Raw genomic sequence first — 17,786 nt, forward strand, 5'->3', positions numbered from 1 at the left:
TGTCAACCAAATCATTTATTACAACTTACACATACTAATCTTAACATCCAAAGATATCCGAACAAAACATCAATTTTATGCATTCAAAATATTTCAAATCCAATACATGTCAAAGCACAGCCACAACTATCCCTTATACAATATCAAATCTACTCGTATAACTTCTTGCATCATTTCAAAAACACTACAAATGGAAAACACCCTGACGAGCATTTGCACATGACCTCTAAATCTCCTGTACAGTCTATGTGTGGCTAAGGTTCTTCTGCTTTCAAAAGTCCCTTACGTAAATCCTTGGATTGGAGAAAATAAAAACAAAAACAAAAACAAAGAGGAGAAGAAGAAGAAGACGAAGAAGAAGAAGAAAGACGAAAATGATGTGGGAATGGCGGCTAGGTTAGAAACTGTTTTTTTAATCAATAATTTTAATAATATTTTTGAAATTAAAATTATTTTATATTATTATTTGTATTTATATTAAAAAAATGATAATACTAATATAATAAAATAAGTATTTTATTTGTTATATAAAGATATATTTATTTTTTTATTTAAAAATATTTGTATTTTTTAATAAAAAATTATATTATATTTTATAAATTTTCATAATAATTATTTTGTTATTAATTTAATAAAATCTAAAATTTATTAAGAAAATTAATTTTTTTTTTACTTTCGATCCTTTTTAAAAATAATTTAAAAAATATTATTTATTAATAAAAATACTAATTTATAATTTTGTGAGGGAATATAAATCTTTCGCAAAATTCTTCGCTAATAGCAAAGAATTTTTAAATTCCTTGCAAATTATGTTCGTTAATTACGAATTAATTAATTCCCTTACAAAATTTCTTCGTAAAAACAAAATTCATTGGTATTGTGAGGGATATAAAATTCCTTACAAAAATCCTTCGCTAATGTATATTTTTTTTTTGTAGTGTATGTATATATGCTATTTCAAGTGTTACATTATGATCAAACAATTTTTTAAATAATGTAACAATCAACTATATATATATATTTAGTTAATCATTTCACCCACCATTCACTTTAATTTTTTTTTACCGAAGCCCTAATTTTAGCACACACTCTCACTGCGTGCTCCTTGGTTAGAACCTTTAAGAGGCTCCCCTCCATTGACCATGCCATCTGTGGTCGCCGCTGCTAACGTCGCTACCCGTGCGCACCGCAGTTGATGCCCTCGCATCGTCGATCTCGCTTCCATCTACACCTCCAGTAAAACCGATTTTTCAATGGTGAAATCAATAAAGCGAAATCCCTGGCCATCACTTGAACCCAAAATAAAGAGAGAAAGCACATTCAAGTCCCTTGTGTGCCGAGGAAGGTAGCGGATTTAAAACAAAGAGAATCTCTTTCGGCCAAGTGACGACTCGCTAAGGTATTTATCATTAGAGGTACATGTTTTTATGAGACTCCTATTTGTCAATCCCATGCTCATGAGTGTCGATCCGATTTTGAAGTTGATAAATTATTGGGATGTCAATCGTAATTGTTTTGTATATTTTAAGGGGAGAATGGGTTTTGATGGACGAGAGTTTTGGTAGGGTTTATGGACTTCCATACGGAAGGATTTTATTATTGTGGTTATGAATAATGGACTATGTTATATACACTTTTTACCGTTATGTTTATATGTATGATATATAACTTAAATAGTATTGATGTATACATCAGAGATAAACTATATAAGTTGCATATAAGAATATTGCATGTATAGTATTTAAATGATGAAATATGTTGCATGCAGGTGAGATTACGATCATCTTCTGGATTATCTTAAATGTGATTTTTTATTTGTCATTATCATGTTTCCTCTAGAACATATTTACATATATTATATTCTTGAAACATAAATTTACATGTTATATATCATCTTCAAACTGATAAAGTAACAACATTCCGGACGATAATATACTCAACATGAAAATTTTCTTCGTATTAGTCAATTTAAGCATGATATTCACATGGACGGATTTTGTGGGAACAAATTTATTTCACGGAGCTTGGTATTGCTTGTATCATTGTTGTCTTTTTTTGTAGACGTCTGCATTTCTATTGTTTCTCTCCATTGCTAATGGACACAACTCTACATATTCTACCCGTTGTGTCCCCTTGGCCTTCATAGACATATTTGAAATTTCCATTGATTGGATATTTCTTGTGTTGTATTTGAGATGATGTTAGTTGGTTTATAATATGATGAATGCATTAGATTGAAATGATGTTCTGTGAAAAAGATGCGTATTTTGTTGTACGAAAGGATTAACTGTTAGTACACCATAGCCAACATTGTGTACTACGCTTTCCAAGACTTGGTTCAAACTTGCCGTGAAGAAGTGATATGCCTTTCTTGTCGAGGCAAAAATCTTGATGGAGCTCATAAAAAGTTGGCAAAGTGACTTATATATTGTATTATAGTTCATGTTAGGTGTCACGACGGTGTTACGTCTTGTTGCTAGACTGGTGTCTGTTGTCCACCTATGTAGAATACATTTGTTCGCTATAATCTTGAGTTATGCATGGCCTGTACGCATCACAAGGCTCGAAAGAGATGCATGGTCCAATATCATCACCTGAAGAATCAAATGATATACGACATTATAAAATATATTGTTTACAATAATATATTATGGTTTATGAAACATAGTATTATTTTGTCACTTCAACGAACATTGTGTGATTAGATTATTTGTTTTTTTTTTACGCAACATATGGCGAGATAACTATTCTATGCGCTTTTTAGGCGTTAAAATAATAGAACAAATAAGTGCAGATGATATGATTTGCAGACAGTTTTAACTCTCCATGATTTAAGGATGTTAAACCTAATTTTAAGGTTAAATTATTAAAAGTCAACACTTCTAAAATTGGATAAGGTATGATGATTTATACCTTACTTGTTTCAAATATGAATTTTTTAGGGCAATCGATTAAATTTTATTACAAAACTTATCATTTCAAAATGAATATTTATATATATTTTTTTTAAAAAAAAACAATAAGATCTAAATTTTCCAAAAAATATAACAAACTTTTTTTTTTCTGCATGCATATCAGTCGCACAACTATTGAGTTTGATAATTCGGATAACTTTAAAGTATCGCATTCTATTATTGGAAGTATGCAATTCCTTGACAATTTTGGGCACTGATTCATATAATTCATATGTGTGTGACTATATATGCTACATGACTAATATTATCATAATGCATGTATCTTTAGAACATGATATTTAGAAGGTAAATATATGATGTAATAAAAAGTCAAATACATTACTTTTGCAATAAATGAAAACTAAAGCCTATTGCATTTCACATTTTTTAGAATGCTATCCTCATTATGGCACACCGAATTCACCGGAATGTGCATCATTTTGTTACATCTTGTTTTATCTACTATATTTTTTATTTGATTGATGTTGATTGAGAAAAAAGAGTTCTTTTTCTTTTGTTGTAGAGTGATTCAGATTATAATCATGACAAACATCTATCTATAATTGTACTCCTTTAATTTATACTGAAAAAATAATTATCTTATTAAATGAATCAAATTACATAATTATCTCTATTTGCAATCTCATCATTAATCAATAATTTCATCTGATCACTATGATTTTTTCAGGACCATCGCGAATAATAAAATCAAGAGTATACCTGATCTGATTAATTGTACAACCATCGTGATGTTCTGCCTTGCCCTGTCCGACGTTTTTTAATGGATCATGATTTGATTCTATTTGATGTGCTTTTTCTTATACGTCGGTCTGACCCTACCCTTCCCTTGCTTTCAAATTATAATCTCTACCAAATATGGTTCCCGGATCAGCAGAGTCTTGTCCGACTCAGCCGATCCGGTACCGGAACAGATGGTACAAACAAAAAACTCGATTTTTTTCTCTATAATTTTTCTAATTCACAAATCTTATCAAATGCACATATATGTTTGGAAATTACTTCAACTTTTTTGTTCAGTCGATCTCTCTCTTCTCTGTTCATTCATATGAGTTAATTGATAAGGGTTGGGATTTGGAAAGAACGTGATTGTTGGGAATAAAGGTTGGGGAAGAAACGGGTTGGGCTAGTTTATGTAATGGTCTGAATTAATTATGTTATTAATGAAGTTAATTCAAATTATTTTTTGTAAATATAGTATAAAATTTATTTATTTACTTAATTTGTTAGTATAAGTACAATAATAATACAAATTATGAAATTTAACATTTACATTATATATATATATGCTAATTGAATTGAAATATTATTTATTTGAAATCTTAACTTATGATAAATTAGTATAATACGATTTTCTTTAACATTATATATTTTGAAATTAATAATATTTATGATTTATGTATTTTAAATGCTTATTATAATTGTTTTAATAAATATAAATTTCTCTAAATGAAAAATTTATATAGGCGATACGCCGCGCCGATATACCGTATTTGGAAAGATAAAGGCCGATCTTCGACACCTAACCATGCTACCAAATGAAAAAGAGATTTTTGCATTGCTTAAAACACTAGTGCAATAAAATTACAAACACTCACTTGCTCATACTTTTTTAGCAACGTAACCAGCCATTGGTCATATGTAACACAACATTAATGATTTGATTTGATTTCGATTTGATCTCTGGAATTAAAGATTCATGCGGATCCTCCATGGTTCATGTTTCAAAACTCTACTTCATGTTCTAGTACCTGCAGGAAAATGAGCTCAGCTTTGGCGAGCGCATCATCCGATACGTGCGCCAATCTAAGGTTTGCTATGCCTTCCAGTGTACAACAATACTCAGACAAACTGTCGTTGCTGTTAACCATGAACCAGAATAGAAGAGCTTGCCCCACCCATGAGTAAATATTTCATAGTAGCAGAAGTACTCATTCTTGTTTTGGTATATGTTACTAATTTTTTAGGGTATCGAAACTCGAGGACGACCCAAATATGGAATGATGCAGACTGCTGCTGAAGACCTTCTGTATGGTCTATTTGTGCTCATTTTGCACAGGTTTTGTTTTGATATGGATTGTCAAACATAGAAGAATGTTCAAGACAAGACAAAACAATGTTGCAGGTTTGTGTTGGCGCATTTAGTACCCCAACGTTGGTTAGTCAAAACTGCATTGAGACAGTGTGTTTGTTTGTATAAGCATATTGTGAAATAGTCTTGTAAAAAGAGTAAAAAGTGTGTTTGAATGAGAAAGAGTGTATTTTCTCTCTATCTTTTCGTTTTCACTACTCTTTGATCTGAAGAAGACTCTGAACTCTCGTAGAGATTTGAAGCTCATCTGAAGAAGGAGGAAATGAATTTTCAATAGGAGAATAAGATCAACTTGTATCCGCTTACTCTCAGTTAGATTGGTAGTCTGCTAGGACTAGAAATGCGGTTTAATCCCTAATTTCTTGTATATTGCGATGTAAAGAAGACTATAGTAGAGGATAGCTTTGGGTCCGTATTTGTTGAGTCATTGAGTCCCTTGTATACCTGGTGATAGGTTTAGTGGACATCTCTTGGATTGAAATCCCTTGTATTTCTCGTCTCTTGCACCGAACTAGGTTAACAAATCTTGTGTGTTGTTTGTTTTATGTTTGATATTGGCCAGCTATAGGTAGTATCTGTGACACATATAAAAGTTATAACCACGAAACAATATCACGTGTTTCGAAGTGCAAACCCCCTTTGGTTTTCTATTTCCTCTGCTATTAGACTCGGAGGAGTGTTGGCCTCTTACTGTATATGTGTTCCAGCTCACTTTTTTTTTTTAATTTCTGCATGCATATCGGCCGCACAACAATTGAGTTTGATAGTTCGGATAACTTTAAAGCACCGCATTGTATTATTAAGAGTGTAATTCCTTAAAATTTTGGGCATTAATTCATATAATTTATGTGTGTGACTATATATGCTACATGACTAATATTATCATAATGCATGTATCTTTAGAACATGATATTTATAAGGTAAATATATGATGTAAGAAAAAGTCAAATAAATTACTTTTGCAATAAATGAAAACTAAAACCTATTAATTTCACATTTTTCAGAATGTTATTTTCACCATGGCACACCAAATTCACCCGAATGTGCATCATTTTGTTACATATTGTTTTATCCAATTCACCGGAATGTGCATCATTTTGTTACATCTTGTTTTATCGACTATATTTTTTTTGTTTTATCCAATTCACCGGAATGTGTATCATTTTGCTACATCTTGTTTTATCGACTATAATTTTTATATTTTTTATTTGATTGACGTCGACTACTGAGAATAAAGAGTTCTTTTGTTGTGATATTATTAATGATAAATTAGTATAATACGATATTCTTTTAACATTATATATTTTAAAATTAATTATATTTATGATTTATAAATTTTAAATGCTTATTGTTACGTATGAAATTTAGAATTAGGTTAAAAAGCCCAAGGTAAAAGAAAAAATGGGCCTGGTAATAGAGTTGATCGAACTGACTGAAGGGCACCATGGGGAACTCAAGGAAAATAGGTTAATTTTTAAGGAGAATGCATGATGGAAGGTCCTCAGGTTGGGAAGTCCTCAGGTCGGGAAGTCTTCAGGTCGGAAAGTCTTCAAGTCGGGAAGTCCTCAGGTCGGGAAGTCCGCAAGTCGGAAAGTCCTCAGGACGGAAAGTCTTCAGGTTGGAAAGTCCTCAGGTCGGGAAGTCTTCAGGTAGGGAGGTCCTCAGGTCAGGAGGTCAGGTCGGGAAGTCCTTAGGACGGAAAGTCCGCATGTCGGAAGGTCCTCAGGTCGGGAGGTCTGCGGCTAGACCAGTAAGTCGGATGATCTTTAGGTTGGGAGGTCTGCGACTAGACCAGTAAGTCGGATGGTCTTTAGGTCGGGAGGTCTGTGACTGGATCAACAAGTTGGGTGGCCCGCAAGTTGGGAAGATTGGTAGTCGGGCCAATAAGGTGGAAGAGTAGTGTTCGGATCAAAAGGGCGGAAGGTCTGCGGTCAGTCCAAAGAGGCGGATACTGTTAAGAGTGGAATAGAGTGATAATGTTGGTCTGCTAAGGACACGTGTCAGCAGGAGAAGGATTGGCAGACGGTTGAAAAGGAGACGTTGTAACCGTTCAGGCGACGGTTTCCAGTACAATTTCTCAGGAAGTATTTAAGGATTTGGATTTTTCTTGAGAGGGCATCTTCAATCAACTTCAACAAAGCAAAGTCAGATTTGGGGATCACCACTTTAAATTTCCAGTATTTTATTTTTCAGTTAATTTCTTTATGTACCGTACAGTGTTTAGGGATTCCTAATCTCAGGCATTAATTAATCAAGTTTAAAGATATTTTCCATATCTTTGAATTTTACTTTTTGTTTGTTGAAAAAATACATCAATAAATTGGCGACCACAGTGGGAGAAAGGCAAGATTGCTGATCCTATATTACCAGAGAATTTCATACGACTGAGGTCGGGCCGAATCGTCAGAAAGATCAACATGGCAGACACACAACCTCAATCATCATCAGCACCGGTGGGGGAAAATGTTTCACCACCAGTCATGCCAAATCCAGGGGAGATCCCTCAACCACCTATCGATTGGTTGTCGTATGTTCAACAATTGAACAATCAGCATACTTCAGCGATGCAGAAGATGTTGAGCAAGCAACAGGATATCATGTTGCGCTAGCAACAAAATCTTATGCAGAACATGTTAGATCAAGCATTGTCAAGGGTTACTCTTCAACCCACCCAGACGCCGCCAGGGGTGTCACCATCAAGAATGCAAGCGAATTTTGCAGGGCCATCATATGTGGACAGCACACTTCCAAGCACCACAAATTTCAACCGAATAGATTGGGGAAAGACTCCTCTAACTTTCCCAAATAATATTCCTTTGGGACCAAGGGTTGAAAATGTGCAACCGAACATTACAAAAGAGGAAAGGCCAGGGGGATATGTGCAGCATCCCATTCATATTCCTGTGCAAAATCCCATTGATGTTCCTGATCATCAACAGCTTCATTTGGGTGATGAAATTGCTCACGTATTGAGGGTTCAATTTGGTCTAAATCCTCAGATGGCCAACCGACCTGCTTATCAGCGACCGTTTCCAGAAAGGATTATCAATGAATATCCTCTCCCAAGGAATTACAGACCACCAGATTTTCATGCTTTTTTCTGGAGAGGATGGGTCCTCCACTATAGAGCATGTGGGGCGTTTTACAGCACAGTTAGGGGAAATTGGTAACAATCCTTTTTACAAGTTACAACTGTTTGGATTGTCTTTAACTATGACAGCTTTTCATGGTTTGTAAGTCTGCCACATGGGCAAATACAAACTTGGGAAGGTTTAGAAATGGCGTTTCATGCCAGATTTTTCAATCCCCTGCCAACGGTTTCTCTGACTGATTTTTTGGAAATGAAACAATATCCGGAGGAATCAGCTTCACAATTTATTGAGAGGGTGAGATTAATGAAGGGACGATCCCTACTATAATCAGTGAGAAAGATATGACCAACTTAGTGGTCCGAAATATGCATGGTCGTTTAAGAGATGCACTCACTGCATATGATGTCGAGGATTTGGCAAGCCTCGCTTCCAAGGTTGGACGTTTAGAATCTCTGTTCAGAGAAAGGGATCAGAATTTCAGGCGTAATAAAAGTCAACATATGGCTAGTATGGAAACAGAAGCATATGACTTTGATTATGATCAAACAGAAGAGATGGCGGCCGAAATAATTTCAAGGAAACCTTATGTATGCTCTAAGTTAAAGCCGCACCAGGAACGGAAGCTAAAGGACAACCGACCTTTGACAGTTCAAAGGCCGATGAGATATTTGATATCCTGTTGACTGATGGTCAAATCCGAATTCCAAAAGGACAGAGGTTGGCCACCAAGGAAGAAATTAAAGGGAGGCCATATTGTAAGTGCCACAATTCCTTCAAACATAGTACAAGTCAGTGCACCCATTTTCGAAATGAGATCCATAAAGCTATTAAGGCAGGACGGCTCAAGTATATCACTTTGGGAGTGGAGCAGCAACCATTCCCAAAAGTAACCACAGCGATGGTTAATATACAAACAATTTCCAAAAAGGAAAAAGGGAACACATCAAACAGTGTCTGACCAGAGGAGAAACTCAAGGTTTGTGAAAAAACAGTGGCTGAAAAATGGGACAACCAAGATGGTTCTTTTAATGTGGAATTAAAGGACCAAGTTGTAGTTTGGGACCACCCGACCAGGAAGACGGGTGCGGTCGGAAGCAAATGGACTCGAAATAAGAAACCACTACCAATTGATGTGGATCCTCACTTCCCAGGCATGAATCGTACTCAGATTTGGAATGCCAAATGCAGATATGCTGCAAGATACAGAGACAAGGTCGCCTCATCAAAGCAACCGAACGACAGTCAAGGCACTGCCAAGTATACTGAGCAAGGTCGGTCCATCAGGGTCGTTTCGTTTGAGCAGCCGAATGAGGCTGAGGAAGGCCGGTTCATTGGGGGAGCCCTTTCAGAGCAGCCGACCAGCGTTCGGTACAATGAGGGAGGTCCGTCCGTGCCGAAAATAAGTAAAGGCTTGTCGGATGAAAGAGTTAAGGGTTTCAGATGTCAACATTGTGAGAAGGTTAATTTTAATCCATCAATAGAAGAGTTTCGTTTGGAGTCTTTGACTGTTCAACCCGAATTGGAAGTTGGTAAGGAAGTTTCAGAGAAGGATTCAAGGTCTGTCAAATCTCGACTAGGGCCATGTATCCCCTTCCGAATGACAGAAATTAATTGGGTTGAGGAAGAACCTTTGTGGGCAAGTCTGGTGGATGAGTCTATTGAAGAGCCAGAATGGGCAAAGATTGCAGACCCTGACTCTCAATCAGAGGTCCCTCCAATTGTCTTCCCTCCTATTCCAGAAGGCATGGCATCTCATTTGAAGCCTCTGTACGTTAATGCTCATGTTTTTGGGAAACCAATTACAAAGGTTTTCATTGATAATGGGGCCATTTTCAATGTAATGCCATTAAAGACTCTCAAAAAATTGGGGAAGGGGATTCATGATCTATCTCCTGTGGATTTTGAGATGACTAGCTTTACAGGGCAGCCGACCAGACCAGAAGGCATGTTGGTCGCTTCCATTGAAGTCGGTCCAAAGAAGATTTCTTTTGTCTTCTTCGTGGTGGATGCAGACACCACATGTTCAATCCTGCTTGGACGAGATTGGATTCATGCATCTAAATGCATGCCATCCACACTGCATCAGCAATTGATGTTCTGGGAGGGCAATCAGGTTTTTAAAATGGAGCCAAATGACAATCCTTTTGGAGTATCAGAACATAGAAGAATCAGTTTTCTATTCTGGTTATGTACCTCCAATGTATCAGTTTTTTATGGCTAATGATTACCCAAAGAAGGGTTCTAAGTTCATTAGCTAGAATTCAATGTTCTTTTAAAGAACAGTTGTACTATATGGCTCTTTAGTAAGCCAGACCTACTTTATATAATACTTTTCTTATGGAAGAAGTAGAATTGCAAGATTGTAGTTTGCTTATTAATAAAAATTATTAGATCAGCTTTTGAAAAAAGTAGAAAAAATAGAAAAATGTGATGTTCATTTCCAAGAAGATGAACAATTCCGTTGGCCCGATTTGTTAGAAAAAACAGAGCCAACTTTCTCAGCGCAAGATCCTTTGCTGGAGTTTAATTTAGGAATCGATCTGGTTCCAAAAATAATCAGAATGAGTGGTTATTTGTCTAAAGAGCAACAAATATTAATGCTCGAAGTTATAAGAAACAATATTGAATGTTTAGCTTGGGACTATTCAGAAATGTCTGGTCTAGAGCGAAGTTTGATAGAACATCGACTGCCCATTAAGAAGGATTTGAAGCCCTGTAAGCAATTTTCAAGATGTATGAGTCCTGACTTGATGCCTCAGATTAAAGAAGAGATTCAGAAGCTTCTTAAAGTGGGTTTCATCCGACCTTGCCGTTATGCAGACTGGTTGGCCAACATTGTACCAGTGGTTAAGAAAAATGGTAAGATCAGGATATGCATCGATTTTCAGAGATCTTAACATGGCCACCCCTAAAGACGAGTATGTGATGCCTATGACCGACATGCTAATTGACTCAGCAGCAGGGCACAAAATTCTTAGTTTGATGGATGGTTATGCAGGATATAACCAAATCTTTCTGGCAGAGGAAGATATTCATAAGACAGAATTTAGGTGTCTAGGAGCATTAGGCATTTACAAGTGGACGGTTATGCCTTTTGGTTTGAAGAATGCTCGGGCGACTTATCAGAGGGCAATGAATGCAATTTTTCATGACCTCATTGGTAAGTCTATGGAAGTTTACATTGATGATGTTATTGTCAAGTCCCCTAGTTTTGAGGAACATTTGGAGGATCTTAAGGATGCTTTCAGTCGGATGAAGAAATATAAATTGAAAATGAACCCAACTAAGTGTGCTTTCGGTATAACAGCTGGGAGTTTTTTGGGGTTCCTGGTTCATGAGAGGGGTATCGAGATCGATGCTAACAAACCAAGACAATTCTTACCAGCCGACCACCTCAGACGGTTAAAGAGATTCAAAGTCTGTTGGGGAAGGTGAATTACCTCAGGCGGTTCATTTCCAATGCAGCTGGCAAGATCAGGCCAATCACTAAATTATTGAAGGCAGGATGAAGCCCCTTTGAGTGGGGACCAGACCAACAGATGGCGCTGAAAGCTATAAAGCAAGCATTAACTCAACCACCTGTGTTGATGCCTCCCAAGGAAGGTCGGCCCCTCAAACTTTATTTGGCCAATACTCATGAAGTGGTCAGTTGTTTATTGGCTCAAGATGGAGATGATGGAAAGGAAAGGGCAATTTATTATTTGAGCAAAACTCTCACAGGACCAGAATTGAATTATACGATGCCAGAGAAGATGTGTTATTCATTGGTGTTTGCATGCACCAAGCTTGAACATTACATGTTGCCTAGAAGAGTTGAGGTTATTTCAAAGATTGATCTCATCAAGTTAATTTTGCAAAGGTCTATGATGCAAGACAGACTCATGAAGTGGGCCATTAAATTAGCTCCCTTCGATTTGTATCATTCTCCCTTGAGGGCGGTCAAAGGCCAAGCAGTGGGAGATTTCTTGGCAGATTTCACAGGTTGTGAAGAGCAACCGACCGGGTGTATATCTTATGTAAGCACCCGAAATTGGTTAATGTTTTTTTATGGTTCTACCTCAGGAAACAGATCTGGTGCAGGCGTCCTGTTGGAAGGACCAGACGGCCAAAGGGTCAATTTGCAGCTTCAATTGGAATATATTACCCATAATTCAGCAGAATATGAAGCTTTGATATTGGGATTGGAAGCATTGATAGCCAGAAAAGTTCAGTCGGTTATTATAAAAGGGGACTCTCAATTGGTGATTAACTAGGTAAACAAAAAGTATGTTTACAATTATCCTCACCTTCGGAGGTATAGAGATTTGGTAGGCCGGTTGCTATCAAAGATCTCCGAAGTGATAATCGAGTTTGTTCCTAGAGAGGAGAATCAGTTTGCAGATGAATTAGCTCAAAAAGCTTGCAAGGGAATTCTAAAACACATATGTGCAGAGGTCGGCCCTGAGGCAGAAACAGGAACCGACTGGAAGACAGAAACAGGAACCGACTGGAGAAAAGAATTTATCATGTATTTACAAGATCCAGGAGCAAATGTACCAATTGGGATTCGATTGAAAGCTTTGCGATTCCAACTGGTAGAAGGAGTGTTATATAAAAGGACATTCGAAGGATTGCTTTTGAAATGTTTAGGTCCCGAGCAGGCTTTGGAGGTAATGACAGAAGTGCACAGTGGAATGTGTGGGGCTCATCGAGCAGGTCTGAACATGAGATAGGCCATACATAGGCTAGGTTTCTTTTGGCCAAAGATTTTTTAAGATTGCATACAATTTGCCAAGGATTGTCAAGAATGTCAGAGACATGAACAATTAATTCACTCGCCAGTCACAGAGTTGCAAGCTATGGTAAAGCCATGGCCCTTTAAATTTTGGGCTATGGATATCATTGGAAAAATCCATCCTCCCTCATCCAAGAATCATTGTTTTATCTTGGTTGCAACAGATTATTTTACCAAATGGGTGGAGGCGGTTGCTTTGAAAAGTGTGGATCGGAAGGAGGTTATTGATTTTGTGCTGAATCAGATCATATATAGATATGGTATACCCCATTCAGTAACAACCGACCAAGGTTTGGTCTTTACTGGGGAGAAGTTTTTAAGTTTCTTGGCAGAATTTGGCATTCGGTTGAATCATTCCTCGCCTTATTATCTTCAAGCTAATGGACAGACGGAAGCAGCTAACAAGATTATTATTGAGATAATCAAGAAAACAATTAAAGGGAACCCAAGGAAATGGCATTCGTTATTACCTCGAGCCCTATGGGCACATAGGAATAACAGAAGTTCTGCCACAGGGTTTTCACTATATCAACTCACTTTTGGACAAGATGTTGTGTTACCAGCCGAAGTGCAGGTTTCATCTGGACGTACAAATTTTACTGATGATGAATTTACTGAAGAGTATTAACAAATGATGTTCCAGCGGTTGGAAAGTCTGGATGTCAACCGACTTCATGCAATTGATCAAATTGTGAAGCAAAATGATATCAGGGCCAAGACTTATGGAAAAAAGATCTTTTACAGAACATTCAAAGAATGAGACTTGGTCTGGAAGATTATTCTGCCAACTTACAAGAAGGTTGATCAATTAGGAAAGTGGTCCCCAAATTGGGAGGGGCCATTCATAATTCAAAAGGAAATTGGAAATGGTGCCTATATTATTATAAATCAAGAAGGTAAAAGGGTACACGAATGTATTAATGCTAGATATCTGAAGAGGTATTTTCCTGCCTTTTCAGATTACAAGAAAACATGAAACAGTAAGTTTTCAGAACCCACTTGCCAAGGGTTCGAACCTAACAAGGGTTCACTCATTGTCAGATGTTGAATTATGCCGAGGGTTGCTCTCTCCTGAGTCAGAGTCATCATTCCAATGGTTAGGGATAAGTTCTGGCTCTTCATCGATAAGGTCTTCTAAGCTAGGTCGGTACTTCTCCCACTGATCTTGCATTTTAGCAAGATCATAGTCAGTTCGAGCTTTCATGTCTGTCAAAGCTTGGCGTTCACGATCAACAAGAGTGCATAATCTTGAAAAGACCACACGTTGATTAGAGAAGGTGTGATCCCAGCCAAGGTCTGGGTGTATGGCTGTCACATGATGTTCAATCAGATCCATGTGATTATCAATGTCGGGAAGGCGACTTTGGATATCCCAAAGGCTCTCATATCCTTGTAGCACGTTTTCCATCAGGCGAATGACACGGTGGATGGTCTTTCTGCCTCGTTGGAAAAACCTGAATTTGAAATCCAATTGTTTGAGGATGAATAGCAGGTCTTTAGCATGACCTCCGACTGGATGGTTACCCACGAAAAAGGGTTGGATGACACCTTGCCAATTGTTGACAGGAACATGAGGACGGTGATGAGGCATGTTAATATTCTGTGGCAGGTATATGCAAGGTTAATTTATGAGCAAATGTTATATGAGGATGTGCAAGAGCAGCAAATATTGATAAGGAGATGATTTGTTCGGTTCTTGAAGAGTGGGAAATTTGGAAGGCGATCCTCAATAAAAGGAAAAAAATTTTGTTTGCCAAGTCAAAGAATTACAAAAGGGATCTTAATACAAGTTTTATTTGAGACCATTTGTCTTATGTTCTGGAGCGCCGTCTATTATTAGCAGCCGACTGGTACTGCTTAATGAATTGGGATCGGGCGTGAATCTTTAGCTCATGGTCTAGGTTGGCTGCATTACTTTGGTACCGATCAATCAGATGTTGCTCATCGTTGATATGTCCTTCCAAGACAGACCTTTCTTGATGGAGCGTCTTCAGCTCTGCTTCTTTTTGCTGGATTGACCCCTCGATTTGTGCCTTGGTATTATTCAGGCTTTCTAGTCGGCCAATTGCTTGTTGAATGGATTCCTTGGTTTTAATCAAGGAGGCCTCTAGACTTACTTGTTCCAGGTTGGGCAAGGGGGTCTCAGCCGTCAAAAGTTGGGCGAACAGAACTTCATTTCTGAGTTCGGACAGTCGCTCCATTAATTGGTGAAGAATAGGGGCAGCAGCCGACTTTGAAGACATTTGGAACAAGAGACCAACAACAGCTTGAAGAAGGCTGTCAAGCAAGTCTGACCCCAGGTCGGGGAAAGATTGGTCAACAGCCTGTGCAATTACAGTTCGAACGTCCGTCGGAATGGGGACCGCCGATAAGAGGGCTAGGTCAGAACATCCCTAAAATAAAAGATGTTTATCTCAAACTGAATGAAAAATGAGTATTGAAAATTGATTGTGAGAGGTTGCATATACCTATGGACGGATGGTGGTTGTTGAAGGTGCCAAAATAACCCTAAGTCTGGAGGGTCGGGCGGCTGGTATTTCGATAGCTGATTCGTCGGCTGTTTCGAGTGGATGCTGAGGTATGGATCCAGGTCCCTGAATGGTGGAAATATAGTGTGTCAAAGGTCATGCTAGCTTGTATTTTGGTACATTGGAAGAAGAAATTTCAAGTGTTTACCAGGTTGACAGAGGTCTCTGAGTCAGATGAGGGAATTTATGGTAATTCCTGTAAGAGACCTCTTGGTGGTACTGGTGCAGGTTCATTTTCTCGTTTATCTGCTTCTAGAAGAGGGTCTGCTACCCCTGGGTTGGCAACCTCCAAGTCGGCCGCTGCTGGGTCGGCAACCTCCAAGTCGACCACTATTGGGTCGGCAACCTCCAGGTCTGCTACCCCTGGGTCGGCAACCTCCAAGTCGGCCGCTGCTGGGTCGGCAACTTCCAAGTTGGCCGCTGCTGGGTCGGCAGCCTCCAAGTCGGTTGTCCCTGGGTCAGCAACCTCCAAGTCGGTCGCTCGTTGGTTTGATGTGTCTGGGACGGTTGCATCAGAGGCAGCAGAAGCAACATGAGGTAACCTGTCCATATCTGAAGAAATTGTCTCACTGGGAGATAAAATCCTTGTTGTTACATGTTCGGTGGATGGAGGTATTTTACTCGAAGCCCGGTGCTTGGTCGGAGGTTCTGGTTCCGGTAGTGGGCCGGTCGGTAGCTTTGTTGTTTTAGTGGGTCTGGAAGTAGGTTGGGCGGTCGCTCGAGCCGAAGCCACACCTGAGTATGAATTGAGGATTAATATTTTGTTAAGGGAATAATCAAATTACATTGAGAGTATACCTGAACGGGGTCGGGTCCTTATAAGGAGCCGACCTGATGGACGCTTTGTTGGGGACGGGTGACTGTTCCCAGAAGGGGGAATAGATTGAGTCTGAGGGGCTTTTCTCTTCCTCTGTGGAGTACCCGACTCATCGCCTTGAGTAATCAGGTTCCTTCGGGTGTTAGTCAGAGGGATTGTCCCTAACGTAATTGCAGGTGGGGGAAGAAGTATGCCCAGTAAACGATCCTTGTCAGGGGCAATCAAGGCCCAAGTAACCGACCACCACTCCCGAAAAGACTCAACATAAGTTGGAGAAGATTTGTAAGGAATGTAAGAATTAGAGGTAATGTAATTTGTAAGTTGTCATATGTATCGGGCAATTGCATCAATAATAGCTCTCCCATCCGGACTTTGAATTATTAGATGGGGATGAGCAATGGGACCAGACAGGCCTTGTTGGCATCCGAATTGGCGTGCCACAAATTGAGGTTGATAATTGAAGGTATAAAATATTTTGGGACCCTTTCTGTCGATTTTTTTGCTGGTAAATAAAGACCTGGGTTTAAGGGCAACATCCCAGGAGAAAGGGTAATTCGGATGTGGAAGTGGATTTGGTTGAGACAAAGGTAATGGAACAGGGAATGGCCAAAACAAGCTGGATGCATAACCGATATACTTTTTGTGTGGATAAAAATGGTTATCATTTCGATTATCAGTAAGGATAGTTGTTATGATTGGGTCAGAGGCTTGGAGATTATTACGGCCTAAACAAAGTCGGTTAAGGGCTACTCCTAGGGATTTTTCAAGTGTGGGGGCAACAGGAGGATGACCAAGTTGGAAGGCGTCGGGAAAATAGAGACGGAACCATAGTTCCAGGAACCAAAAAGGACCCGACGCAGCAGTTTCTAACTTCTTACCATCTTTATCAGTAAGGCAGACACTGACCCTGGATAACCCTTCAAAGAGATTGGCAAGGAAATGGGTGCCTAATGAGAGGAACCGACCCAAGGCTATGTGTATAGCAAGATCAAGATGAGAAGGGAGGACACATTTCGAATGAGATACTACAACATACTTACAGAGCCAAAAGAGGAGAAAAGTTGTGTGCTCTCGATCGGTTACAGTGGTCCCGTCAGCTCCTTGTTGGTCAATTAGAAATTTAGTCCAGCCCCATTCTTTCACATCTGTCAGAGACCAGCCCGCGTGGTCTGAGTTGGGTTCTTGCCCATCTAGGGCACCCATTACAGGATCTTCCCCAACGATTGGCAAATGAGCGATCATGGCTATATCCATGAGGGTGGGGCCAATGGGGGCTGTTGGAAGAAGGAAGGTGCAAACCTCAGGATGCCAGAACGCCGCCATGGCTAGAAGAACTTTCTCATGTAAATGACATGGAAGAGTTGACAGAAATATGGCCTGATCGATTTGCTGAATTTTCCATTGCTCCTGGTAATGTTCTGCCACTCTCTGATACTAGGTGCGGTAGAGGTCCTTGGGATCTGTCAAGTGTGTTTTCATGCTGTCATGAAGACGGGTTGCATTGTAGTTGG

Source organism: Andrographis paniculata, unplaced genomic scaffold (genome assembly GCF_009805555.1).
Source record: "Andrographis paniculata isolate CXL003 unplaced genomic scaffold, ASM980555v1 Contig62END, whole genome shotgun sequence".
NCBI lineage: Eukaryota > Viridiplantae > Streptophyta > Magnoliopsida > Lamiales > Acanthaceae > Andrographis > Andrographis paniculata.